Source organism: Heloderma suspectum, chromosome 1 (genome assembly GCF_057233095.1).
Source record: "Heloderma suspectum isolate Gila_16-S chromosome 1, 16-S_ref, whole genome shotgun sequence".
In the NCBI taxonomy this organism is placed as follows: domain Eukaryota; kingdom Metazoa; phylum Chordata; class Lepidosauria; order Squamata; family Helodermatidae; genus Heloderma; species Heloderma suspectum.
Window position 1 is genome coordinate 402,852,742 of NC_139458.1, and position 21,128 is coordinate 402,873,869.

The 21,128-nt window shown below is 40.3% G+C and overlaps 1 protein-coding gene across 1 annotated transcript in view; it reads right to left on the reverse strand.

The window, feature by feature from the left end:
* PPP2R5A (protein phosphatase 2 regulatory subunit B'alpha) overlaps positions 1-21,128 on the reverse strand; it is a 96,763-nt gene that overhangs the window by 74,293 nt on the left and 1,342 nt on the right. The window lies entirely within an intron of this gene.

Consider the following 21,128-nt stretch of genomic DNA (forward strand, 5'->3'; position numbering starts at 1 on the left):
AGAATTTTGTCAGTAACCTAGGTAAGCTATACTTTAAAAAAAATTTTTTACAACCTTTGTATACTTCCCAATAATTTGGGCATTTAACAACAACAATTTAAAACAGCAAGAATACTTTATCTGGGTGGTTAACAATAACAACTTAAAACTACAAAAATGCAATTAAATAAAATAAGCAAGACACTGTTGTAATGACACACAGAAAGTACTGTATGTGCATGCTGCTCCTCTTCTGGCCTACAGAAGTAAAACGTTCAAATATTTTGAAGATCTGCAAGAACTCTATGTGAAAAATTAAACATCTAAGTTAAACTGCTGTAAGACTGAAGTAATTTACGAATAGCGGGTCAATCCTATCCCTGGCTTTAGCTAGTGTGGCACAAACATCTGTGCAAAAATGGTAGCATAATGTGAAGCAAGTAGACAGATCTGTCCACCTTTGTTTAATCTAACATTCATCCCCTTACTTTCCATTTTCATTTACAGTGGAGTGTAGGGACCACTTGTCCTTTACACTGCAGGACAAGGCATCAAAAGCATCAGAATTTGTGCTCTGCTCCTGTCTGTGCTGCAAAGGGGCATTTATTCAATTTAGGCACAAGCATACTGATTACTTTTCTTCTGCCATATGTATCAGCTTGCATCTCAAATCCTAGCTTTTTTGTTTTTGGTTTTGAGATGGACAACATGCAAGAAGCACTATCACTCACACTTGATTCAAATATATTTTATGGCTGGCAGAGGTCTAAGGACATCCTGAGTGCAAGGTGACTATTCGTAACTATCTTGGCTACAAGATTTATCACCAACAGGTTTGTCTATTCTTCTCAAGCATCTCTCCATCTGCTGCAAACACCTCAAAATACAATCATAAATTTATTTCAGCTTATATTACTTCTATGCAAGGCAGTTTCTAAAATCATACTCCTAGTAAGATTGCTGTGAGGTTTCAAATTTGTACCTAATGCATTTCTCTCATACAACATGTTTAATAAAAGCATAATATTGCTATAGTACCAATTAAACAACCACAACTGATAATTTCAACAGGATGAAACACACAAGAGGGTGGTTACATATGCTTTAGATGCATATTTAGGTCTTTTAATAAGAGAAGAGTTACTTGTTTCTGGATCAACCAAGCTATGATTTTTATCATACACGTACCCATGTGAATCTTGGCAATTCAAATATGGCAGGTTTCTGGCTGGATACAATCCAAGATTCTATTACTAACCTTCAAGGGGCTGTGGATTTAATTAATAGTTCTTTGCAAAAGATGGAATTGAAGGTTAATGCTCTCCAAGACCAGGTGTCCGCGCAAGAGACGGCTATGCATGCCTCCCATAATATCCTGTCTGCGAGAATTTCCCAACTGGAGGCATATACTCATAGAGCAAATCTGCGTATCCCTGGTATCAAAGATCTGCCTGCTGATATAAGTCTGTCTAAATTCTTGGATAAATTTCTGCATGAGCTACTCGCTCTGCCATCTGATTATTTACTCAATATTGAGCATGCATACCATGTTCCAGGTCCAGTTCGTGGCATCAAAGGGACTGCCTATACTGTTATAGTTCAATTTGCAAGAGTTTCTACAAAAATCATATTTTGCTCTTGGCAAGAGAAGTGGGAGAACTTTTTGGAGGGCCAACACAAGACAAAGTTATGTTATTTCTTGATTACACTAAAGAAATTGCTGACAAAAGAAGACAATTTACCAAGGCGAGAAATCAGGCAAGACAAATGATTCTGCAATATCATATCAAATATCCTGCTATATTTTGCATTGTTTTTGAAGGCCAGATGAAAAAGTTTTTAAATCATGAAATGGCAGAGGCTTGGCTAGCTGGCATTCAAAGTAAGGCACGGGAGACATCTTCCCCAGCCTCATGAGCTGGGAACTTTTCAATTATTATTGTACTTTGGATCTGTTTGGGTTATAAGGTCCTGGCAGTATGCCAGTCCAGAGGACTGTTTACATAGATCCCCCTTTTTTATCTCTCTTTTTCTTACTTCCTCGTTTTTACATTAGACATGATGTACTTTATAATAAAATTCCTGTTTGTGTATATATAGATATATATACATTCACATATAGATTTAGAAATGACCCTATTTAAAACATAGATTGTTGTTGTTCAGTCGTATCCCTTTTAATTTCCTTCCTTTTTTATTATTATTGCTATCATTCTTATGAGACCTTGATTAGTAATATTTTTGGCTGGTTAAATTGATAAGCTTTACTATTCTGTGTTAACTGAAGGGCAATACAAGGTTATTGGAAATGAATTGTAGGCTTGCTCCCTTGCTATAAGACTGATGATATGATATTGAAATATAAGGTTGATTAACTATGCTGTACTGAATTGTAATATTGGCAATGTTATAGGTATAACTTTTAAGTAGAATGATATTTGAAGTTTGTGTGTAATGGAATTTAAATTTAATCCTTTTAAGTAACTTTTTTATATTTTTTCTTTTTCTTTCTTGCTTTCTTCCTTTTCCTTCTTCTGTTTTTTTTCTTTCTTTCTTTCTTTTTCATTATTGCTGTGTCCTCCCAAGGATACTGTATTGTTGGAAACTATAGATAGTGACTAGGTTGTTGGTACTGTTTATTTAATTTATAAAGATAAAAAATAGAATAAAAAGTATTTTCAAATATGGCAGGTTTCATTATAATCCATATTTTAACTTATGGGGTGCAGGGGAGAGAGGGTAGTGGATACTAGCTAGTTTCTTCTATAATATGGAAAGAGATAACATTCCAAATAGTTTTTAAACCTATACTCTAATTGGCAGAAAGACATAAAGAAAAACTGGTTCCAGAGCTTGCAACTATACCCTAGCATCATTAACTGTTTCAAGGATGATGAAACCTCACCTCACATTGAACTGCTTCAGGACAGAGTATTATTAAATAGTGAGTGGAGGGGGGAGACAGAGTGCTGGGTATTGACCATGGTTTAAACCTGCGAACTCACTGGCTGTGTTCACATGCCATGCTAAGCCAAGGTTTAGAGCCACATCCACAACCAAGAATGAGCTGCAGCAAGCCTCAGACTCACTTGCTCCCCTCACTCTGCCTCTGCTCTTCCTGCATGAGCAAAAGAAGTTTGAAAGCTTTCACTTCCGCTTTTAGTTAACTACTGCTTCCCATATAATCCAAACTGGGAACTATGGTTAACATTAACTACTGTTAGTTTAAGCAACGCAGCTTTAGAAACCACAGGTTGACGTTTGCTTGTTTGAAACTATAGTTAGCGTTGGCCACAGTTTGTTCCTCCAGACAGAATAAACTGTGGTTAAGGGGAAGCAAAAGCCAAAGTTTCTGAACTCCTCCTTCTGGCTGCATAGGAGAAGGAAAGGGCGGAAAACATAAGCCCAAAGCTAGCTTCAGTTTGTTCCTGCTCACACACATTTCACTAAATGAATTGCAGTCAATACCATTAGGTATTTTATAGAGTGTGTTCCAGACCAAGTATGTTCTATTGCATTGGACTACACTCCCACAAGAATGATCACATTGAAGTCCATGAGACTCAATCTCTGCTTTTGAAGAGGGATGGAACAATGATTCATAGGGTGCCTACCTACAGCAACTGTATGAACCAATAGCTATTACAGCCAGCCAGAGGCTTCTGTATCAGGGTGGGCAGGGCAGAAAGTAGTTCTCCAGATGTTTTGGACTTCAACCCCCAAAAGGCCCTCCCAGCTTGGCCAATGGTCAGGAATGCTGAAAGTTGAGGTCCAAACCATCTGGAGAACTTTCTGCTGACCCTTTTTATATAAATGGGCTCCTATGTGAAATGGTTGAATTGGACCACAACTTTGCAAACAAGCTTTAAAAAAAACCCTAAGAATTATTACTGAATCTATATTGGTATTCAACTTTTCCAATCTTCTCTAGCAAAGGTTTTATAATAATTCAATTAGATTTTATTCCTCCCTAGGTTTCAACTCAAGGCAGGTTATAAAAATTATACATTAATAGGGCTCTGGACCAAATAAAGTCAGCTAATCTTGAGCAATAAGTTCCATGTTATTCAAAAAACTAAGGTGATTCAATTTACCTTAGTTAAATTGTTTGAAACTTGTTAAATTGTTTCACCTGCACAGCTAGAATCTGACTCAACTTGGATGCAATAAACATGGAAAAAGAAATCCAATACTAAGCTGGCACACACAATGCTGAAGATTTAAATAGAAAAGTTATTCATGTGAAGACTGTCAATGGACACTATATTTAGCAATTACTGTTCATGAAAATTTATTTTTAAAAAAATCAAGTGTTCTAAGGAGGTCACTTCTTGAAGAACTTAAGCTAAGAATAGTCTCTCTGTTTAGAAGACATGGAAACTTTGTATTGCTAAGTGATTTTTTTTTAATAAGACTGAACATACTTTAAAGGCCTACATATTTTTAAAAACACAATCATTTCCCTTCATCCTCATTTCCACAATTTATTTTAAAAACTTAGACGCCACTTCCTCTTCCAAAGAAAGGCTAACATTTTAATCAACAAGTGACATAACCTGAATCAACCATCAAAACATAACAGCGGGAAGTCACAAAAAGGTATAGCCCATCAAAATAATAATATCAGCATGACATTTTGATAAAAAGGAACATAGCCTTGCCCTTTGGTCCTTATGAACACCCATCATACTTCAGTCAGCAGGGGAATACAAAGCAGGACATCAGATGCTGAATGGAGCAGAAGGTGTGGCGTGAGAGCTATGTTACAGGTTGTCTTGGTACCAATTTAGCCTCTTTTCTAGAGTCCTTTTTCTTCTTCTTAGGCTCAGAAGATTTCAAAGCTTTGGCCTTTTCTTTGACAATTTCCTTGCCAAGGATAATGTTAATGACCACCCAAGTGTGGGTGGGTCAGGTTGGCCCATGGCCAGAATCCGACTAGGGGGCCAGGCAGACCCCAACACTTGTCCAGGCCATGGCAAGGATGCTGCTTTTCACAGACCCTCTGATGGATCAGTTGATGCCTGATGCCACACGATTCTTTGTAACTTCCACGGTTTCAAGTGCCTTCCTCCACAACACAGCATGAAGTCTGTCAGAACAATTGCATCTAGCCTGTTTCATAAAAGCCTGGCAATGTACACAGGCATCCACCTTGTGTCCTTCTCCAAGTCAAAAAATGCAGACTGAACAGCCATCTGTGGGTGGTAGTTTACTTCCACAGTAGACACATTCATGGAAGGGGGACTGGAGGGTCATACGCCCTGAGGCATTAAGTCAATCGTGAAGATCACAAAAATGAAACAAATCAAATAATAAAACCTAATAGACAGAAAAACGATAGTAGAAAAGAAAATAAAGAATAAAACCTCAGCAGTTTGCAGAAATAGCTTAGTGAACAAAGAGAACCTCCCAACAATGTTCCCACAATGGCGGTTGAAAAAGAATTTAGGGAACCTGCTAGGGACATGCACACTGCGATGGCGGGGGAGAGTTCCCACCAAAAAATTCCTCAGCTATAGAAGTTTCCTGAATGGGGCTCCGTGCAGGGGTAGAGCCCATTTGTGTGATGCACAGAGTCCATGAAGAACTGTATTTTCTGGTGCTTATAATTCTAAAATAGGGGAGGGCAACTAATCTTGGTCTGGGGACCTGATAACCCCACAAGGACCAAGCCAGCAAGCTGGATGGCATCAAGTATGTGGGGCCCCACCCCAAAGCCCTCCCCTTCCAATGACATCATCCACCCAATTTTTTTAAAAAAAATATCTCCATGCAGAAGCACAGAGAATCTAAAGGAACAGGATACAGAGGGCTGCACACAATCTGTGTTTTTCACAGATGTTTTTCAGCCTTCCCTCTAGAGCAACTGCCCCTGCAAACTGCAAAGAACTGGGAATCCTCCAGTGCAACTTTCCATGAGACACTCACAAACAGTTGCCACAAGAAAGGAAGTCACCAACCCACCCATCTGTGCACACAGGGAAGTGCTCTGTATGCATATAAATATCTGCCTGGATCCCCAGCCTAGATTTCGTTCTAATGGATAGTTAGAAGTCGTATCTTCCTGCAGTTAAAAAGAGGCACTGGTATCTTCTAAAAGACTGCCACAAAAATGTCTGATGAATACATTGTTCAGAATATGTAAGATCTCATTAAGTGTGTTCATTGAAATATAACATAATACTCATTTTACAAGTTAATCTGGTCCAGATGGATTTGCTAAGGCTGTAAAACTACATTGTTTGATTAGAGTTTTGGCAAAGTTTAGCCACTGTAAAACTATGGTTAAAGTAACTGGTTTACCATTACATCAGAATTATCTCCCTTGAGAATAGAGGAGGTAGAGAACGCTTCTGTCACAGACATTCTTTAAACCTGTATTTGGATACTCAAGTTTTTAAAACTGGGGAAAAAAACCCAGAGCCTCAATAACCTCTCTCAAAACCTAAAATTCTTTGGCATACTTCCAATTCCTCCACTATAAAGAACATACTTTTCCACAAGGGGACAACCTCATTTGAAAACAAACTGAAGTAAACAGGTTTGATGTTTGTTTTAAACACATTGTTTTTTTCCATTTCCAGAGTTGAAGATTTTAACAATATTTTCACTTTTATTAAACTACGGATTTTCCACTGAAGCGAAGTATGCACTACTTTGAGGCAATCAATTCCCTTATTCAGCTGTACCTGATCTAATGAATGTGTAGTTATATTTAAACCTGCCCTTAATCGTGCACCTAGAATAGATTTATATTGTTAACTTCCAGGGTAACTTATTCAGATTGAAATTGAGGAATAAGCTATTACTATACAGCAAAGTACATCTCCAATTTGGGCAAGTTTAAATATTGTTATATAAGCAATAACGTATTCCTCAACTATGACAGATCTTTTCTAGCATTCTGAATAGATTCAGGCTGCAATCCTCTACCTGCTTGCCTGGGAGTAAACGCCACACAATGTGACTTACTTCTAAGTAAACATTCACAGTAAAGGCATAATCTCTTGTACTAGTATGGGCATGGTTTGGAAGGTTTAAAGCAGAGGTGGGCTGCATGTGGCCCCTGCTGCCTCACTGCCCCCCCCACAAAAAAAATCAGGGGGAAAAAAGATTAGCAGTTTGCCGCCAAAATTCAGCAGCAAAAATTGCTGCCACCCCAGGCAGGTGCAGCCCATGAAGGGTCAGAGGGAAATTGGCCCTCAGACTACCCAAAGTTTAAAGTTTTCATTTATTTATTATTGCATTTATAGCCCACCTTTTTCCTCTTGCAAGGAAACCAAGGTGGCTTACATAGTCCTCCTTCTCCCCATTTTATTCTCACTACAACTCTATGAGGTAGGTTAGGCTGAGAGTCTGTGACTGGCCCAAAGTCACCGAGTATGCTTTATGGCTGACTGGGGACTAGAACCCAGATCTCCTGAGTCCCAGTCCAGCCATCTAACCACTACACCACAATGGCTCTCTTCTGAGGTTTAGCTATGTCTATTTAGAAACTACTGTACATTTACCTACAGCAGGAGTTCTCAAATCTGTCACACTGAGAGTCTAGAGGAAAAAAAGAACAATTCATGGTTCTGTAACGCAAGTGCAAGGTAACAGATTATTCATCCTGCAGTGCCCACTCTTGTATTTTCTCAAATCTTCTCCCAAACACACAAAAGCAATCCCCCTTTGAGTACTGGAGGATAGACAGAGATGAATTCATTCACTGATACCCAGGGATTGATAAACCAAGGAGAACAGGGGCTATGCAGTCTACTGTATTACACTGGCTTTCTGTAATCTGGCCAAATCAAGACAGTGTTAGGAGACGCAGTCATGGCCTGGCAACTATTACACCTCCCTTGTTTCAAGAACCAATAATCCAAAGCAAACCAACTTAAAATTCATAGCAAAAATAAACTGCTGAACTGCCAACAGGAACCATGAGTTAAGATTTTTCTTGCTCTGTTTTGCTACTCTAGTCCAAATTATGTGTCCATCCATATATAAGGACAGATTTCCCAAGTTACTTTGTGATGTGGTCAACACTAGTTTTTGCACCACACAGCCAGCCTCCACACAATCCAACTGGGAAGCAGTGTGATGCGACAATCCACTCTGACAGACAGCACTGTCACACCTGTGCAGAAAGTGTTTCATACAAAGAGCTTGCACACAGGTTACATTGTACAGCAAACACACCATGAAAAAATGTTACAAGAATCTGGCCAAACAGAATACTTGGAATGAAGGAACACTAATTCCATGTTTCACATGAAATTAATACTATACGTTCCCAATAAACAGATAATCAATTTAGTGCAGAATATCTCTCAGAATGAATGGCTACAATATATTCTACAAACTCTTTACACATACAGCATTTGTCTCAACTCCTTCTTTTGCCATTGAACACACATAAAATTAGAAGACTTTCTCAGTCCCTATCTACATAGAGAGGAATACCCTATATTTGTCCCCACTAATTCCTCCTCAGAGCCCAATCTGTACATTATATAGAATGAAATGGTAGAATGAAGTCGCAGAATCAGAATTCTATACCACTGAACTGTACTACTCCTTACTGCAAATTCCCCACCCCCCCATTAATGGCGTCATGAAGTCAACTGCATGAAGTCAACTAGCATATCAGAATGGAGCCTGTAGTAGCACAGTTCAGAATTCTACCAGACATATTTACATTTATACAATTTCAACCCATAACAGGTGGAATGCAGTCAGCACCTGCTATCCACTTAACTTAGTAACATTCCCAGAAAAAAAACCTATTGCTATACTTTACTGAGGAAAGTTTTCTATTTCTAAAAATGCATTATTCCATAAAATTAATTAGTAACATAAAGAACGTGTATATCAGTCAAATTATGTAGTTTCAAAGTAGTAATTAACTTCTAAGTTGACTGTCCCTAGGAAACATGAATACATAATAAATGCATCTGTTTAAACATGCTAAAGTTACTATGTAAACAGTTTATAGTGCCTTTCTTAAAATTTAAATAATGGGCTAAATCCAGTGTTATGGGATGGAGTTCTGCTCGCTCAGTGGGAATTTCTCTTTCCTGCCACTCCTGCAATCCCCCTAGCCCTTTGGGGCAGATTTGGGGAGTGTGCGGGGGCGGCAGGGGAGAGGGGGATTTCTTCCACCACATCTGTTCCACTGGCAGAAGGACAACATTGTATGCAATCTAATATAAGGTAGCATATGATACTGAGTCTTAAATATTTGCAAATATTTTAAAAATCTCTACAGTTTTGAGTTTGTTTGAATATTTAAACGACATTAAGACTGCAATCCTACAGGTGCTGGGGGGAGGTGGTGTCACAAGGGCCACAGGATTTGTCAGATCTCCCTCTACAAGGTTGGAGAGACAGGTTCATTCATCTACTGGTTTCAGTGGGAAGGAATGTGCAAAAAAAAATTGGCATCAGGGAGGGAGGAAGAAGCCTCCCTCCCTCTCTCTTTGGAATCACTGGAGGCTCCAAGAGCCCACAGGAGGTAGGATTTCGCTGCAAGTGTGCTTTACTGAATTGTTTCCTAATAAACTATTTCAGATTTGAGATATTTGTACAGCATGTAAAATTAATGTTACATTTTTTAGTTTTGTTTACTAAATATAAAAGCCAAACAAACATGCTAAATCAGATCCCAACTGACAGGAAAGGAGTGTGCAGAAGGAATATTGGGATCTACTGCTAGATTTCTGAGTGGTTTGAAGCAGATCAGCAAGGATTTGTCTCCCAATTATTTAGCAATAGCAACTAGATTACCCCCCCAAAAAAAACACTATACTGCTGAAGTGAAGAAAGCTGGAACAAAGGGTGACCAGGAATGGATTTGTCTCTGGAAGAACTGTGAGCTCAGTTCTTGTACTCAAAATGAATTTTTGAGCTCAGAATTCTTTACTTCAAAGTGTATCTCTTTTGCAAGCAGCTCTGATTGGTGGGTTCTAGTAAAGAACAAAATAGATCCTACAAGCCTAAAGTCTGCCCACCCCAATTTAGGACACTGGAAAAGTTTCTGAGAAATGCATGTAACTGCTGTCTGAAATCCTGGAGAGCCACCCAAGTCACTGGGCAAGTTTGGAAGATCATAGTGGGGGAAGAAGCTGTTGTGGCTGGTCCCCCCCACTCCTGCATGTGCCACACGTGCGACTACCATTTGCATTATTCCCCGCACTGCAGCACAGGTTGGCATGTTGTCCAAACCCAGTGCAGGGGACTCATACCCATCCTACAACCCACAATGTGCAATAGAGGTTGTAGGGTGGGTACACCGCTCCCCCGTTGCACGCCGTGTTCAAACAACACACCAACCTGTGCTGCAGCACGGGGAGTAATGCAAATGGTGGTCACATGCACGGGGGGGAGGAGCCACAATGGCTTCTTCCCCCGCTGCTATCATCCAAACCCCATCACTGATGATAATACTGAGCTAGACGGACCAATGGTCTGACTCAGTATAAGGCAGCTTTCTATGTTCCTAACCTAACAGCCCAAATGCAGTAAGCCCATAATTGGTTATTTTCCCAATTTTGCCAGCCTGTAGTGCTCATACACCAAAGTACAAATATCATCATGTAACGATAACTTGTACCCCTTGTCCCCTAGCTGAATGCAGTTTACCAGAGACTTTGTAAACTTCCTGATTTTGCCACTTGCCCAGGCCTGCAAAAACAGAGGAAGTTGCCAAGCACCTGAAAGGCCACAATATAAGTCTGGTGAGTTGGATTCAGTTTGGTAGATCTTAAGCTGTGCAGTCCTGTCATAATGCAAACAATTGTTTCCCTTTTTTAATCTCAGAGATAATGAAATAACTTGTTGCATTGTGGTATAGAAGCTGCAGGTCAGGAAAGTCAGGGATAAACTCTGTTGCATATGTGGCTTTCCCATGCATCTGTGGACGAAGTCATTCACTGAAAAAACAACAACGTGCACATGAGATTTTATCCACCTAATCAATCTGATTTATAGTCCATTCTGTCTAAAAACAAATTAATTACAGCAACAGCTTATTTAAGACAATCAATGTATTATTCTCCTTCAAACCTTCTTTTTACAAAGAACAAAAATTGACAGTAGCTTGAACAATGCACTCCTTTACAAATAACTTGCAAAATATACCCAATGTAAAGGTTTGGCAGTTGTGCAATTTGAGAACAACGAATTGTACTGTCAATAGCTATAGCGCACACACATCAGAATAACAAAAGGGAAGGCAAGAGCACAACACATTTTAGCCATAAGACTTAGAAATACTGCTCCATATATAGACTATGCTCAGGTGCCCACAAATTTTGGTTTAGATTAATCACAAACTACTGTTTGCAATCACCAGTGATGGGCAGACTTACTCCAAATGAATTTGTTATTTCCTCGGAAAGTAACAAATTCCGTGTAACCTTGGATGAGAGTTCTTTAATTCTAGCCTTCATTCTGTATATATGATTTCTTGCACGTGTGCAATATCAAACTGCGTCTTAGGAGCTATAGCTGGAATCACATAATGTGTCATGACATCACATTATGTACCCCTTCCTGAATGGTTGTTTCCACGTGGCCTTTCTACTTAGTATTTGCTCATCATCATCAATCAGTATATAGAGGAAAAATATGTGGATTGTATATGGAAGTATATACAACCTACATGGCTGTTTCTTCAAACATGATTGGTTTGTAGAACGAGTTCAAATGCCAGTTTTTCCTTAAAGGGTTAAAGTGACAATATCACATTTCCATCTGAAAGAAAAGCATTAAACCAACCAACTCTGTGCATGTGCAGAAATGCCATAATTTAGAAGCAGACTGTGCATGCTCTGAAGTCTAGCCCAAAATTAATGACACATTCATAGGACAGCAATCCAAGCTCACTACAAAGGTGAGCATTACAAATGCATAAGTTTCAACCTACAAGCCGACTAATTACAAAATTCAGCACTATCATTACCATTACCCTCTCTCTTTCTTGAGTCCTATGGGACATGCAGAGAAATGAGAAAGGAAATATGGTTTATTTCCCTTCTGTTGAGCTTCTGCAGAAGGCACAAGCAGCATCTCACTGTTTCTGTAGAAGTCCAACAGGAAAAGAGGGAGAAATCATGGTTCTCTTGAGTTCTCCATGAACTGCAAAGAACTCCGGGAAAAGGAGGGATTGCGAAAATTCAGTGTGAAGTGTTACAGAAGAGCTCCAGACACAAGTATTGTATGCTATGGATTTCACATTACCCTGACATCTTATTTATACTTATTTAAAACATTTCTTGGCTGCCTTTCAGAGGCAGAAGCCCTCCCAAGGCAGCTTACAGCAATAAATATATAAAACAGTTAAAATATTAAAAGCGATGAAAACATAAAAACAGTAAAAGCCAAGAATAAAACCAGCAACAAAAATAATAGCAGTAACAGCAACAATAGCAGTCATTTCAAGAGAAGGCCATGATAAAATAATATGTTTTCAAGGCCTTCTTAAAAGCCTGCAATGACGAAGCATGGCGGAACTCTGATGGCAACGTGTTCCAAAAGTGTGGGGCCACTGCAGAGAAGGCCCTCTCATGTGTGGTCAGGTAACCTGACCGCTTCTCACAGGTAGGCAAGTGAGAAGGACCCCTCCTTCTGATCTTAAAATGCAGGCAGACTGATATGGGTGAAGGCAGTCCTTCAAGTAACTCGGTCCCAAACTGTTTAAGGCTTTAAAGGTCAAAACCAGCACTTTGAATTGGGCTCAGAAACACAGTGGTAACCAGCGAGCACCTTGGCTCAAGAATCTATTTTGTTCCAGAAGGCATAACCCTGAGAGCTGCCAAGAATGCTGTTAAGGCTCAGAAACCAGTGCAGAGGCACAGGCGCCATAGAATATACTTGCTTCCTCCTTGATTAAATTAAAGAAGGGTGTTCCCTACATCCAGTGGAAAGATGCAAATGCCTGCCTGATTGCTATGCCACTACCTAGACAAGTAAACCACAACTGTATCTTTGAACTGGACAATCAAAAGCCCTGGCAGGGGAAAATTGCCAAATCCTGAAGCAGCCCTACCTCCCAGCCAGATCAAGCACTACCCAAGTATCACTGATGACCAATTTTATTTTGAATATTATGCTACACCACCCTATAAAACCAGCTAGATGAAAAATTAATAAGGAGGTGGAACCTCTCTGAGCCTTCTATTCAGTTGTCAGAATCAAACCATTGTTCCTTTTGTTGTAACCCATCCTGTGTCCATCTTTGAATCATCAAGCTCTTTGTTTCGAATCCTATAATTTCCTTGGAGTTCAGGCATCCCTCATGTTAGTGTGTCTCAACTCTGATAATAACCTGGGGTGCAACTGATTGTGAATATTGTTCCTCGTGATAATTTTTAGCATGATTCTCTGCGCTATTCTGGGCCTATCCCACATTTACAGGACCAGTCCCCTTGCCTTCTTGCCTCATTTGTCCCAGATAGATCTATTTGCCTCATATACCCGAAGAGAAAGTTTTACCCTCTGGTAAAGCACCACACTGAGTCCAAAGCTGATTTCCATGCATAACACAGCACAACCTGCCAGCTCTATACAAACATTCTGGTACCTGGTAGGAAACTACAATGTATGCATGAGCTGTTAATTCTGAGTCCAAAGGTGGAATTGGCCCTGCAGGTTCATAGAGCACTGAAAAGTGGCTACCAAGAAGTCTCCAGCTGTATGCACAATTTCCGCTCTAACTGAAAACTCTAAGGGAAAAGGCCACATGCCAAAGATCTCCATCTAAATCTGTTTTAAACAGAACTGTAGTAGCTACAACATCACTAAGAATGGCTTAGCCTCTGTTTGGTCTCCCTAACATCGCTAATCCAAAACACTTTTCTTCTAGATGTCTGTGGACAACACAGTGCAGACCATCATCAACAAAGCCAGCTTGAGGCTTTTGACCCATTTTTGAATTTGGAACTACAGCTGAGAAACCCAAAGGTAGTCTGGGCTCACATTATTTTTCTAATTTTTGGCAAAGAACCAGGACATGAAATCCTTTGAGCTCCCCTTCCTCTGAAGTCACGTAATTATAGCTGCTTGTGCTCTTTTATTTTCCTTTTCTCCTAGATCTATCCATTTCCACTCATAAGGCCCACCATTTTCACCACCACCCAAGCTTCCTTCTAATCCCCTGGTCCTCCACTTCCACAGTGCCACTTTTCCCTTCTTATTTGGTAAATGCTAATTTCCCTAATCTTTATCTTTTCCTCTCTCCTTTGTTAGGCCTATTAGAACTGCTATACTGATCAATGTGCTCAGGGGTTGACTTAATCAAGTAATTTTTCTACTCTGTAATGAATGGGCAGGCACATATTTTTAAGAACCAACATTCTGTAAAAATAATGTTCATGTTTTTGGACTTTGAATGAGAGTTTAATCTAATTCTGGCATTCTGGAAGTAGCTAATCCCCATTTTAGTAAGAACATAGCACACAGATCCACTGTGTGCACACCACACTGCTGGTTGCATGTCCATGTGAATGACACACAACAACAAAAGGCAGAACTACTCTTCCCCACAGTTCACAGAGAACTCAGGAGAGTGGATCTGAGTGCAGAATATGTGGAAACAGGACAGGAGTGGTCACAAGAGGGAGAGGGGCACTCACTACTGGCAGACTGATTTGTGTAAGCCTGAATGTGATAACTTGCTTTCTTTCACGTCTTATTTAAGGAACTGTGTTGTAATTTTGTGATTTTTCAAATACGTAGACCATGAATTCTCTCATGTCTTAGTTAGTTTTCATATATTTCAAAATAAGAGGCAAAATCCAACACTACATGAGCAAAGAAGCAACAAGACTTTTCCCTCCTCTTCTCCTCTTGCAGTCACTAGCACCCCCTTAAAACCTGCTCCATAAGGTCTCCTGATCCTCCAGGAGTCAGAGAAATCACACCCTGTCATTCCACTGATAGAAGATATTAAATGGTCACCACCTATAGTTTGCCATATCATAAAGGACCACCTGAATAGTTACAGAAACTGGATATGGTTTATTCTGAGTTGGGAGGTTACTAGAGACTTAGCAAACAGAGTATCTCCAAAGACACTTTATCAGTCTCAAAGTATCAAAGAAAGCTGTTAAATCTTATTTCAGACTAAAGGGAGAACAGCTGCAGCATTCAAAAAAGCACTCAAGTGCTTGCATGAACTTGAACTATAATTTAATATTTCATTAGACCTAAATCTTCTTCACAAATTTACAGTAAAAGCCTGGGTACATCAAATTTAGTGTGCATCTCCTTCAACCGCATAGGAACTAGGTTCTCTTTCCCTGCTCTATATACATCATGGAAACATACACCATGTCGGGCCAAGGCCAATAGTGGCTCCATGTATGTACCTAGGGAGGTGGTGGGCTCTCCCACACTGGAGGCATTCAAGATGAAGCTGGACAGCCATCTATCAGGGATGCTCTGACTTGGATTCCTGCAGTAAGCAGGGGGTTGGACTCGATGGTCTTAGAGGCCCCTTCCAACCTTACTATTCTATGTTTCCACAGTGTACATAGCTCACACCTATTACAGGATCAGTGCCATCTCCAGGTTTCTGAGGGCCCTTGAGCAAGAAACCCTCAAGGGGCCCCTCCCTCAGTAAGTCTACCTTCTCACCACCATTGTCACCAGCTGCTATTGCTCCTCCTCCTTCTCATCAGTGCTATCTCTTGCTTGCTTGACGAGCAGGGAGCAGGTGAGCAGCAGCATCTGCTGCTGCTCCTCCTCCACCACAGCACCACCACTGTCTGGACCAGAGCAAGAGGCAGGTGAACAAGCAGGATACAATGAAGAGGAGGAGCAACTCTAGGCAGCTAATGTCAGTGGGCCCCTCACCATGCCTACCCTCGATGCCAGCCCTGTACAAGATATTCTTATTTATTTCATTTCTATACCACCCAATAGCTGAAGCTCTCTGGGCAGTTCACAACAAATCACAAAGGATAGAAGCAAATACACACTAAATGTATGTGTGGTTATGCTACAATATGTGAATCTGCCCGTAACCCTCATCTCTTATGCCAGCCTTCACAAACTTGGTGCCCTCCAGATGTATTGGACTATAACTCATGTCAACCGCAGGGAACATGGCCAGTGGACAGGAATGATGGGAGTTACAGTCCAAAACATCTGGAGGGGACCAGGCTGGGGAAGGCTATCCTGTGCACACTAACCCTAAGTTGTTGTTGTTGTTCAGTCGTGTTCGCCTCTTCGTGACCCCATGGACCATAGCACGCCAGGCCTTCCTGTCCTCCGCTCTCTCCCGGAGCGTGCTCAAGTCCATATTTATTGCATCGGTGATGCTGTCTAGCCATCTCATCCTCTGCCGTCCCCTTCTCCTTTTGCCTTCAGTCTTTCCCAGCATCAGGGTCTTTTCCAGAGAGTTTTCTCTTCGCATTAGGTGGCCAAAATATTTGAGCTTCAACTTCAGTATCTGTCCTTCCAATGAGCACTCAGGGTTGATTTCCTTTAGGATGGACTGATTTGACCTCCTTGCAGTCCAGGGAACTTGTAAGAGTCTTCTCCAGCACCACAGTTCGAAAGCATCAATTCTTCGGCGCTCAGCCTTCCTTATAGTCCAGCTCCCACAGCCATACGTTACTACTGGGAAAACCATAGCTTTGATTAGACGGACCTTGTCGGCAAGGTGATGTCTCTGCTTCTTACTATGCTGTCTAGGTTTGCCATAGCTTTCCTCTCAAGGAGCAAGCGTCTTTTAATTTCATGGCTACAGTCACCGTCTGCAGTGATCTTGGAGCTCAAGAAAATAAAATCTGTCACTGCTTCCATTTCTTCCCCTTCTATATGCCAGGAAGTGATGGGGCCAGATGCCATGATCTTAGTTTTTTTAATGTTGAGTTTCAAACCAGCTTTTGCACTCTTCTCTTTCACCCTCATGTAACTATATTTGTACATATTGTTGCCACTGCACTTGCTTTGCTCACTGCCTCTCCTCCCCCACCCCGCCCCCACTCTCTTTGTTGGAATATACAGTGGCAAGAAAAAGTTTGTGAATCCTAATGATAATTACAGAAATTCCATAGTTTTACCATGACAGACTTCATGAATCAAAGCCAGTCTTTTCTAAATATCCAATAGGGTTTACATTAACCAATTATGTGTCTTCTGAAATAAAACAATACATAAATTAGGTAAACAATGAGTACTTAAGAGTCAGGGTATGTGCAAAAGTCAGCCTCTGGTTGCATCAGCTCAATTAAAGGAAATAATTAGAATCAGGCATTTAAGTAATTAAGTAGATCTTCAGGGGTGAGTTTGGGAGGCCCCATCCTATCAAAGGATCAGAAACTTTGTGAGTTTGGTCTTTACCACATGGTTGTGTGGAAACACATCATGCTACGATCAAATGACATCTGAGGACCTCAGAAAAGCAGTTATTGCTGCTCATCAGTCTAGAAAGGGTTACAAAACCATTTCTAAGGATTTGGCGCTCCACCAATCGACTGTCAGACAGATAGTCTATAAATGGAAAAGGTTCAAGACCATAGGCACTCTACCCAGGGGCACTCGTCCTACCAAAATCTCTCCAAGAACAAATCAGCACGTCATCCATGAAGTCAAAAAGAACCCCAGAGTGACATCCAAGGATCTGCAGGCCACTCTTGCCTTGGCTAATGTGAGTGTTCATGGCTCAATGATCAGAAAAAGACTGAAGAAAGGTGCTCATGGGAGGATAGCCAGGAGGAAACCACCGCTCTCTAAAGAGAACATTGCTGCCTGTCTGTAACTTGCTAAAGATTACATAGATGATACTCAAGATTTTGGAACAATGTTCTCTGAACAGATGAGTCAAAGGCAGAACTTTTTGGCCTCAATGAAAAATGTTATGTTTGGTGAAAAATAAATACTGAGTTCAAACGGAAGAACCTCATCCCACCCGCCAAGCATGGTGGTGGGAATGTGATGGCTTGGGCCTGCTTTGCTGCCTCAGCACCTGGACAGCTTGCCATCATTGATACAACCACATCAATGGTACAACCATTGTACACTGATACAACCATTGATGGGGTTTAGGTCCAGACTTTGACTAGGCCATTCTAAAACATGGAATTTCTTCTTCCACAGCCATTCTTTTGTAGATCTGCTTGTATGTTTAGGTTAGTTGTCTTGTTGCACGACCGACTTTCAGTTCAGCTTCAGCTCATGGATGGATGGCCTCACATTCTGCTCTAGAATCTTCTGAACCGAAGGTCATTAACGGAACAAGACAACTATCCTAAACATACAAGCAGATCTATGAAAGAATGGCTGTGGAAGAAGAAATTCCGTGTTTTAGAATGGCCTAGTCAAAGCCCAGACCTAAACCCCATTGAAATGCTGTGGCAAGATCTGAAGTGAGCTGTTCATGCAAGGAATCTCAAATGTCACTGAGCTGAAGTAGTTCTATAAGAGGAATGGACCAAAATTCCTCAAAACCGATGTGAGAGACTGACCAACAGTCACAGGAAATGCTTATTGAAGTCATTGTGCTCAAGGGGGTACCACCAGGCACTAAAACTAAAGGGTCACATATTTTTTCACACATGGATATTGAATGCTGAATCAGTTGTAGATAAATAAATGTTGAAAAAACATCATGGTTATGTGTCATTTGTTTACTGAGGTTATCTCGTGTTCTTTATCTATGAGTATGGTTTTAGTTTAAGAACTAATAACATTTTAGGTTGGAAATATGTGACAATCCTAAGGGGTTGGCAAACTTTTTCTTGCCACTGTAGGTAGTAAGTTTGGGGGACAGAAGAGCTTATTTGCATATGTACATTGACAGTGCAATTGTCATATAAACTGGCTTGCAGATATTTTGATCTCATAGTAACTGCTAGCTTATTAGGAGAAACTGCGGTTTAGAAATCCTTCCAAGTGCTACAAAACCCTAACTGGACTTTCAGTGCTTGTATCACTTTGCATGAGCATGCAATACACACAAACGCTGGTGATAATCCTGGATTCCTTATTCCTTATGCTAGACACATCCTCCAACCCTTCCCCCTCCAAGAACATGTACTCCAGAGGGCAGAGAAAGGAATAGAGAGATAAAGCTGAGACACTGGAGATGGTCTTGGGCTTCTCTTTTCTGACTTTGAAAGGGCTTTCCACTCAACTACTAGAAGGTAATTCAAGCACTACCATCTGCTAGCTGGTACTTGAAACTTTTTGTATCCCCACAGTACTGAGCTGATAGATCTTTGCATGGGAAAATATCCCTTTAAAAGGCACATAGGATTTTCTTCAACAATCCAGGAGTCTCAATACTGGCAATATTGCCTAGATTTTTTTAAAATAAAACATACAATCATTACAAACAACCCTGCAAAAGTTTAAGTTCCACCCAAACCCCTCCCCAACTTTATTACTCTTGCATTCCCTTCTCCCTTTCATGCACAGAAGGAAAAACTTTATTTACGATATCCAAAAGCAACACTGGAAAAGCCTCCAAGGGTTCAGTGGATATGCAAGAAACCCAGAACTACTTTGCAAAAGCTTCAGCATTGGTGGAATTTAAACTGATGCCCTACTGAAGTTTAGTTCCTTACAAATGGCAATTACCAGATCAAAACAACTCAGACTTTAGAACTGAATCTGTGCCAACTTTCCCAGGTCTTGGAATACGGCCCTGCAAACCTGTAAGCATCTGCATACATTATATGTACTAAGTCTTGTAAAATGAATGATGCTAAATTCCTACATGAAAGTTTAACGTGACTTCCATATATCATAATGCACAACAATCTTGCATGCACAGAAATCATTGTGTACACAGCACCAAAAGTCTGTATTTGATGTGACTTCCTTTCAAAAGTACATGTAGCAATTTCTGAATGCATTTCAATTGTCACAATGTTACAACCTCACATAGGAACCATGCAATTTCCTACTTTATTTCCATGTTAATACTTGTAAACATATGCAATGGCCCTCAAAAGCTTGATATCAAAGAATCACAACCCCACAATTATAAATGGATTTTAGAACTCAGTGTTAAACACATGTATAATTACAAAAATAAAGCAAAGTTATATTTAGTCTTGCAGATTAAAACATTAAGTAAAAACAAACCCTTGCAATTAGAAAACAATATTTTAAGTGCAAATGAATAGCATTTGCATTAGTTTCACATATCACATTCCTAAAGATTGAGGACTGCTGTCAAAAAGTATTTTAATATTTAAAAACTCAGTCCCACAGATACTAAAATATCTTACTATCAGAAGACAAGTGCATATAATTTCTAATCTCTACTTCACATCTTCCTTCCTCTGACTAAAACCACAGCCATCATTCTTAAGCACATACACTTAAAATGTTTACTGGATTTTACAGCTGGAATTACAGATTTAGGCCTATAGTTTTATAGAACTTTGGTTTGTCATACAATATTCTGACAAGCTTCAAACCCAGGAAAAGGGATAAAGTCACAAGAATACAAACTTGGTAAACAGTTCTATGAGGATATGGGAGCTTAACTGATCATGTGAACACTTCCTAATGCCAGAAACAAAATTAACACAGTGCTGCAGTTTTAAAGGGAAAGGAGGGTGGGTTGTTGTTGTTGTTTTTTTACACCAATTCAAACAGAACAAGCAGTGCAGAAAGGAGAGGGCCAAGGAAGAGATAGTAAGCACAAGACTTTCGGAACCGAATGGAAAAAGAATGGGTTAAACTACTAAGGCCTAGCTTCTGAACAAGTTTCTCTTGCAGACTTTATGCCATACAAGAACAGTGTGTCCCGAGCCTGCCCACCCATGCCATGTGACCTTCAGTATCTTATTTTCTCCCCCAATACTATTCATACATAGAACTATCAAGAGAAGTTTTAAAACAGTAGTTCCTTAGAGCAAGGCTGCCAAGCTAATCCCAAGGGCTCTGGCAACAGGCTATAATCATGAAAAGTGCAAGATCCTCAAAACGCAAGGAAACAGTTAATCCCTGCCAAGTGACCTACCCGACAAATTGTTTAAATGCAAAGATGTCAATATTTCATAAGGGAAAGGGAGACCGATAGGTGGGGAGAAGGCTGGAGGATGGAAGTTTCGGGACAAGAGCAAGACTGGATATGGAGTGGAAGCCAGAAAAACCGGCTAGTACGAGATTAGAGCTGGCGCAAGGAAGCAGCAGCGTGT